The sequence below is a fragment of the Scyliorhinus torazame genome, chromosome 4 (assembly GCF_047496885.1).
Source record: "Scyliorhinus torazame isolate Kashiwa2021f chromosome 4, sScyTor2.1, whole genome shotgun sequence".
Taxonomy (NCBI): Eukaryota; Metazoa; Chordata; class Chondrichthyes; order Carcharhiniformes; family Scyliorhinidae; genus Scyliorhinus; species Scyliorhinus torazame.
The window spans coordinates 7,703,375-7,710,874 of record NC_092710.1 but is presented as its reverse complement, the minus strand read 5'-3'; positions in this window follow the sequence as shown (position 1 = coordinate 7,710,874).

Genomic DNA, 7,500 nt, shown 5'->3' with positions numbered 1-7,500 from the left:
GAGTGTGTGAGAGAGAGTGTGTGTGAGAGAGTGTGTGTGAGAGAGGGTGTGAGAGTGTGTGAAAGGGAGAGTGTGTGAGAGAGAGAGTGTGTGTGTGAGAGAGTGTGCGAGAGTGTGTAAGAGTATAAGTGTGTGAGAGTGTGTGTGTGAGAGAGAGAGTATGTGAGAGTGTGTGAGAGAGTGTGTGAGAGAGAGAGTGTGAGAGAGAGAGTGTGAGAGAGAGAGTGTGTGAGAGAGAGAGAGAGAGTGTGAGAGAGAGTGTGTGAGAGAGAGTGTGTGAGAGATAGAGTGTGTGTGTGTGTGAGAGAGGGTGTGAGAGAGGGTGTGAGAGTGTGTGTGAGAGAGACTGTGTGAGAGAGGGTGTGAGAGTGTGTGTGAGAGTGCGTGTGTGAGTGTGTGAGAGAGTGTGAGAGAGAGTGTGTGAGAGAGTGTGTGAGAGTGAGTGTGTGAGAGAGGGTGTGAGAGAGGGTGTGAGAGAGGGTGTGAGAGAGGGTGTGAGAGAGGGTGTGAGAGTGCGTGTGAGAGTGCGTGTGAGAGTGTGAGTGTGTGAGAGTGCGTGTGAGAGTGTGAGAATGTGTGAGAGAGTGTGAGAGTGTGTGAGAGAGTGAGAGTGTGTGAGAGCGTGTTTGTGAGAGGGTGAGAATGCGTGTGAGAGTGTGTGTCAGAGAGAGATGTGTGTGAGTTTGTGTGAGAGTGTGTGAGAGAGAGTGTGTGTGTGTTTGTCTGTGTGAGAGTGTGTGTGAGACTGTATGAGAGCATGTGAGAGTGAGTGAGAGAGCGTGTGTGAGTGTGCGTGAGAATGTGTGTGAGAGTGTATGAGAGAGCGTGTGAGAGATTGTGAGGGAGTGAGTGAGAGAGCGTGTGTGTGAGAGTGTGTGAGAGAGAGAGTGTGTGAGAGAGAGAGTGAGAGAGAGAGAGAGTGTGTGAGAGTGTGAGAGTGTGTGTGTGAGAGAGAGAGAGTGTGTTAGAGAGGGAGAGTGTGTGAGAGCGTGTGTGTGAGAGAGTGTGTATGAGAGAGTGTGTGTGAGAGAGAGGGTGTGTGAGAGTGTGTGAGAGAGAGAGAATGTGTGAGAGTGTGTGTGATAGTGTGTGTGGGAGTGTCTGTGAGAGTGCGTGAGTGTGTGTGAGAGAGAGTATGAGAGAGAGAGTGTGAGAGAGAGAGTGTGAGAGAGAGAGTGTGAGATAGAGTGTGTGAGAGAGTGTGTGAGAGAGAGGGTGTGAGAGAGAGTGTGTGAGAGAGAGGGTGTGAGAGTGTGTGTGAGAGTGTGACTGTGTGAGGTGTGAGTGTGTGTGAGAGAGAGTGTGAGAGAGAGTGTGTGAGAGAGAGTGTGTGAGAGAGAGTGTGTGAGAGAGAGAGAGTGTGTGAGAGAGGGTGTGAGAGTGTGAGAGAGTGTGTGTGAGAGAGAGTGTGTGTGAGAGAGAGTGTGTGAGAGAGAGTGTGTGTGAGAGAGTGTGTGTGAGAGAGGGTGTGTGAGAGAGTGTGTGAGAGAGAGTGTGTGAGAGAAGGTGTGAGGGTGTGTGTGAGAGAGTGTGTGAGAGTGTGTGAAAGGGAGAGTGTGTGAGAGAGAGAGTGTGTGTGTGAGAGAGTGTGCGAGAGTGTGTAAGAGTATAAGTGTGTGAGAGTGTGTGTGTGAGAGAGAGAGTATGTGAGAGTGTGTGAGAGAGTGTGTGAGAGAGAGAGTGTGAGAGAGAGAGTGTGAGAGAGAGAGTGTGAGAGAGAGTGTGTGAGAGAGAGAGAGAGAGTGTGAGAGAGAGTGTGTGAGAGAGAGTGTGTGAGAGATAGAGTGTGTGTGTGTGAGAGAGGGTGTGAGAGAGGGTGTGAGAGTGTGTGTGAGAGAGACTGTGTGAGAGAGGGTGTGAGAGTGTGTGTGAGAGTGCGTGTGTGAGTGTGTGAGAGAGTGTGAGAGAGAGTGTGTGAGAGAGTGTGTGAGAGTGAGTGTGTGAGAGAGGGTGTGAGAGAGGGTGTGAGAGAGGGTGTGAGAGAGGGTGTGAGAGAGGGTGTGAGAGAGGGTGTGAGAGTGCGTGTGAGAGTGCGTGTGAGAGTGTGAGTGTGTGAGAGTGCGTGTGAGAGTGTGAGTGTGTGAGAATGTGTGAGAGAGTGTGAGAGTGTGTGAGAGAGTGAGAGTGTGTGAGAGCGTGTTTGTGAGAGGGTGAGAATGCGTGTGAGAGTGTGTGTCAGAGAGAGATGTGTGTGAGTTTGTGTGTGTGAGAAAGTGTGTTGGAGAATGTTTCCAAGAGAGTGTGTATGAAAGACAGTGTGTGTGTGAGAGTGCGAGAGCATGTGAGGGAGAGTGTGAGACAGTGCGAGAGTGTGTGTAAGAGAGTGCGTGAGATGCACCTGTGAAAGAGAGTGTGTGTGTGTGTAAGTGAGTGCATGTGAGTGTGTGAGATGCAGCTGTGAAAGTGTGTGATAGTGAGCGTGTGTGAGAGAGTATGTGTGTGAGAGTGTGAGTATGTGAGAGTGTGTGTGTGTGAGTGTGTGCCAGAGAGTGCATGTGAGTGTGTGTGAGAGAGAGTGCATGTGAGTGGAAGTGTGTGAGAGAGAGTGTGTGTGTGTTTGTCTGTGTGAGAGTGTGTGTGAGAGTGTATGAGAGCGTGTGAGAGTGAGTGAGAGAGCGTGTGTGAGTGTGCGTGAGAATGTGTGTGAGAGTGTATGAGAGAGCATGTGAGAGATTGTGAGGGAGTGAGTGAGAGAGCGTGTGTGTGAGAGTGTGTGAGAGAGAGAGTGTGTGAGAGAGAGAGTGTGAGAGAGAGAGAGTGTGTGAGAGTGTGTGTGTGAGAGAGAGAGAGTGTGTGAGAGAGGGAGAGTGTGAGAGAGAGTGTGTGAGAGCGTGTGTGTGAGAGAGTGTGTATGAGAGAGTGTGTGTGAGAGAGAGGGTGTGTGAGAGTGTGTGAGAGAGAGAGAATGTGTGAGAGTGTGTGTGATAGTGTGTGTGGGAGCGTCTGTGAGAGTGCGTGAGTGTGTGTGAGAGAGAGTGTGAGAGAGAGTGTGAGAGTGAGTGTGTGAGAGAGGGTGTGAGAGAGGGTGTGAGAGAGGGTGTGAGAGAGGGTGTGAGAGAGGGTGTGAGAGAGAGTGTGAGAGTGTGTAAGTGAGTGCATGTGAATGTGTGAGATGCAGCTGTGAAAGTGTGTGATAGTGAGTGTGTGTGAGAGAGTATGTGTGTGAGAGTGTGTGTGTGTGTGAGTGTGTGCCAGAGAGTGCATGTGAGTGTGTGTGAGAGAGATTGCATGTGAGTGGAAGTGTGTGAGAGTGTGTGAGAGAGAGTGTGTGTGTGTTTGTCTGTGTGAGAGTGTGTGTGAGAGTGTATGAGAGCGTGTGAGAGTGAGTGAGAGAGCGTGTGTGAGTGTGCGTGAGAATGTGTGTGAGAGTGTATGAGAGAGCGTGTGAGAGATTGTGAGGGAGTGAGTGAGAGAGCGTGTGTGTGAGAGTGTGTGTGAGTGTCTGTGAGAGTGTGTGTGATAGTGTGTGTGATAGTTTGTGTGGGAGTGTCTGTGAGAGAGTGCGTGAGAGTCTGAGAGAGTGTGTGAGAGTTTGTGTGAGTGTGTGTGTGAGTGTGTGTGAGAGTGTGTGTGAGAGTGTGTGTGAGAGTGTGTGTGAGAGTGTGTGTGAGAGTGTTAGAGAGTGTGAGAGTGTGTGTGAGAGTGTGTGTGATAGTGTGTGTGGGAATGTCTGTGAGAGAGTGCGTGAGTGTGTGTGTGAGAGAGTGTGTGAGAGTGTGTGTGAGGGAGTGTGTGAAAGAGAGTGCGTGTGTGAGAGTATGTGAGAGAGAGTGTTTGTGAGGGAGTGTGAGAGAGTGTATGTTAGAGAGCGTCTGAGAGAGAGTCTGTGTGAGAGAGTGTGAGAGAGAGTGTGCGTGAGAGTGTGTGTGAGTGAGAGTGTGTGAGAGAGAGTGTGTGTGAAAGTGTGTGAGAGGGTGCGTGAGTGAGAATGTGAGTGAGAGTGTGTGAGTGAGAGTGTGTGTGAGAGTGTGTGTGAGAGAGTGTGTGTGAGTGTGTGTGAGTGAGAGTGTGTGAGAGAGAGTGTGTGTGAGAGAGTGTGTGAGAGAGTGCGTGAGTGAGAATGTGTGAGTGAGAGTGTGTGAGAGAGATTGTGTGAGAGAGAGTGTGTGTGTGAGAGTGTGAGAGAGAGAGTGTGTGTGAGTGTGTGTGATAGTGTGTGTGGGAGTGTCTGTGAGAGAGTGCGTGAGTGTGTGTGAGAGTGTGTGAGTGAGAGTGTGTGAGAGAGAGTGTGTGAGAGAGAGTGTGTGAGAGAGAGAGAGTGTGAGAGAGAGAGAGGGAGAGAGAGAGAGTGTGTGAGAATCTGTGTGTGAGAGAGAGAGAGGGTGTGAGAGTGCGTGTGTGAGAGTGTGAGTGTGTGAGAGCGTGTGTGTGAGAGAGTGTGTATGAGAGAGTGTGTGTGAGAGAGAGGGTGTGTGAGAGTGTGTGAGAGAGAGAGAATGTGTGAGAGTGTGTGTGATAGTGTGTGTGGGAGCGTCTGTGAGAGTGCGTGAGTGTGTGTGAGAGAGAGTGTGAGAGAGAGTGTGAGAGTGAGTGTGTGAGAGAGGGTGTGAGAGAGGGTGTGAGAGAGGGTGTGAGAGAGGGTGTGAGAGAGGGTGTGAGAGAGGGTGTGAGAGAGGGTGTGAGAGAGGGTGTGAGAGAGGGTGTGAGAGTGCGTGTGAGAGTGTGAGTGTGTGAGAGTGCGTGTGAGAGTGTGAGTGTGTGAGAATGTGTGAGAGAGTGTGAGAGTGTGTGAGAGAGAGTGTGTGAGAGCGTGTTTGTGAGAGCGTGAGAATGCGTGTGAGAGTGTGTGTCAGAGAGAGATGTGTGTGAGTTTGTGTGTGTGAGAAAGTGTGTTGGAGAATGTTTCCAAGAGAGTGTGTATGAAAGACAGTGTGTGTGTGAGAGTGCGAGAGCATGTGAGGGAGAGTGTGAGACAGTGCGAGAGTGTGTGTAAGAGAGTGCGTGAGATGCACCTGTGAAAGAGAGTGTGTGTGTGTGTAAGAGAGTGTGAGAGTGTGTAAGTGAGTGCATGTGAATGTGTGAGATGCAGCTGTGAAAGTGTGTGATAGTGAGTGTGTGTGAGAGAGTATGTGTGTGAGAGTGTGTGTGTGTGTGAGTGTGTGCCAGAGAGTGCATGTGAGTGTGTGTGAGAGAGATTGCATGTGAGTGGAAGTGTGTGAGAGTGTGTGAGAGAGAGTGTGTGTGTGTTTGTCTGTGTGAGAGTGTGTGTGAGAGTGTATGAGAGCGTGTGAGAGAGCGTGTGTGTGTGCGTGAGAATGTGTGTGAGAGTGTATGAGAGAGCGTGTGAGAGATTGTGAGGGAGCGAGTGAGAGAGCGTGTGTGTGAGAGTGTGTGTGAGTGTCTGTGAGAGTGTGTGTGATAGTGTGTGTGATAGTTTGTGTGGGAGTGTCTGTGAGAGAGTGCGTGAGAGTCTGAGAGAGTGTGTGAGAGTTTGTGTGAGTGTGTGTGTGAGTGTGTGTGAGAGTGTGTGTGAGAATGTGTGTGAGAGTGTGTGTGAGAGTGTGTGTGAGAGTGTGTGTGAGAGTGTTAGAGAGTGTGAGAGTGTGTGTGAGAGTGTGTGTGATAGTGTGTGTGGGAATGTCTGTGAGAGAGTGCGTGAGTGTGTGTGTGAGAGAGTGTGTGAGAGTGTGTGTGAGGGAGTGTGTGAAAGAGAGTGCGTGTGTGAGAGTATGTGAGAGAGAGTGTTTGTGAGGGAGTGTGAGAGAGTGTATGTTAGAGAGCGTCTGAGAGAGAGTCTGTGTGAGAGAGTGTGAGAGAGAGTGTGCGTGAGAGTGTGTGTGAGTGAGAGTGTGTGAGAGAGAGTGTGTGTGAAAGTGTGTGAGAGGGTGCGTGAGTGAGAATGTGAGTGAGAGTGTGTGAGTGAGAGTGTGTGTGAGAGTGTGTGTGAGAGAGTGTGTGTGTGTGTGAGTGAGAGTGTGTGAGAGAGAGTGTGTGTGAGAGAGTGTGTGAGAGAGTGCGTGAGTGAGAATGTGTGAGTGAGAGTGTGTGAGAGAGATTGTGTGAGAGAGAGTGTGTGTGTGAGAGTGTGAGAGAGAGAGTGTGTGTGAGTGTGTGTGATAGTGTGTGTGGGAGTGTCTGTGAGAGAGTGCGTGAGTGTGTGTGAGAGTGTGTGAGTGAGAGTGTGTGAGAGAGAGTGTGAGAGAGAGAGAGAGTGTGAGAGAGAGAGAGGGAGAGAGAGAGAGTGTGTGAGAGGGAGTGTGTGAGAGAGAGAGAGGGTGTGAGAGTGCGTGTGTGAGAGTGTGAGTGTGTGAGAGCGTGTGTGAGAGAGTGTGTATGAGAGAGTGTGTGTGAGAGAGAGGGTGTGTGAGAGTGTGTGAGAGAGAGAGAATGTGTGAGAGCGTGTGTGATAGTGTGTGTGGGAGCGTCTGTGAGAGTGCGTGAGTGTGTGTGAGAGAGAGTGTGAGAGAGAGTGTGAGAGTGAGTGTGTGAGAGAGGGTGTGAGAGAGGGTGTGAGAGAGGGTGTGAGAGAGGGTGTGAGAGAGGGTGTGAGAGAGGGTGTGAGAGTGCGTGTGAGAGTGTGAGTGTGTGAGAGTGCGTGTGAGAGTGTGAGTGTGTGAGAATGTGTGAGAGAGTGTGAGAGTGTGTGAGAGAGAGTGTGTGAGAGCGTGTTTGTGAGAGCGTGAGAATGCGTGTGAGAGTGTGTGTCAGAGAGAGATGTGTGTGAGTTTGTGTGTGTGAGAAAGTGTGTTGGAGAATGTTTCCAAGAGAGTGTGTATGAAAGACAGTGTGTGTGTGAGAGTGCGAGAGCATGTGAGGGAGAGTGTGAGACAGTGCGAGAGTGTGTGTAAGAGAGTGCGTGAGATGCACCTGTGAAAGAGAGTGTGTGTGTGTGTAAGAGAGTGTGAGAGTGTGTAAGTGAGTGCATGTGAATGTGTGAGATGCAGCTGTGAAAGTGTGTGATAGTGAGTGTGTGTGAGAGAGTATGTGTGTGAGAGTGTGTGTGTGTGTGAGTGTGTGCCAGAGAGTGCATGTGAGTGTGTGTGAGAGAGATTGCATGTGAGTGGAAGTGTGTGAGAGTGTGTGAGAGAGAGTGTGTGTGTGTTTGTCTGTGTGAGAGTGTGTGTGAGAGTGTATGAGAGCGTGTGAGAGTGAGTGAGAGAGCGTGTGTGAGTGTGCGTGAGAATGTGTGTGAGAGTGTATGAGAGAGCGTGTGAGAGATTGTGAGGGAGTGAGTGAGAGAGCGTGTGTGTGAGAGTGTGTGTGAGTGTCTGTGAGAGTGTGTGTGATAGTGTGTGTGATAGTTTGTGTGGGAGTGTCTGTGAGAGAGTGCGTGAGAGTCTGAGAGAGTGTGTGAGAGTTTGTGTGAGTGTGTGTGTGAGTGTGTGTGAGAGTGTGTGAGAGTGTGTGTGAGAGTGTGTGTGAGAGTGTTAGAGAGTGTGAGAGTGTGTGTGAGAGTGTGTGATAGTGTGTGTGGGAATGTCTGTGAGAGAGTGCGTGAGTGTGTGTGTGAGAGAGTGTGTGAGAGTGTGTGTGAGGGAGTGTGTGAAAGAGAGTGCGTGT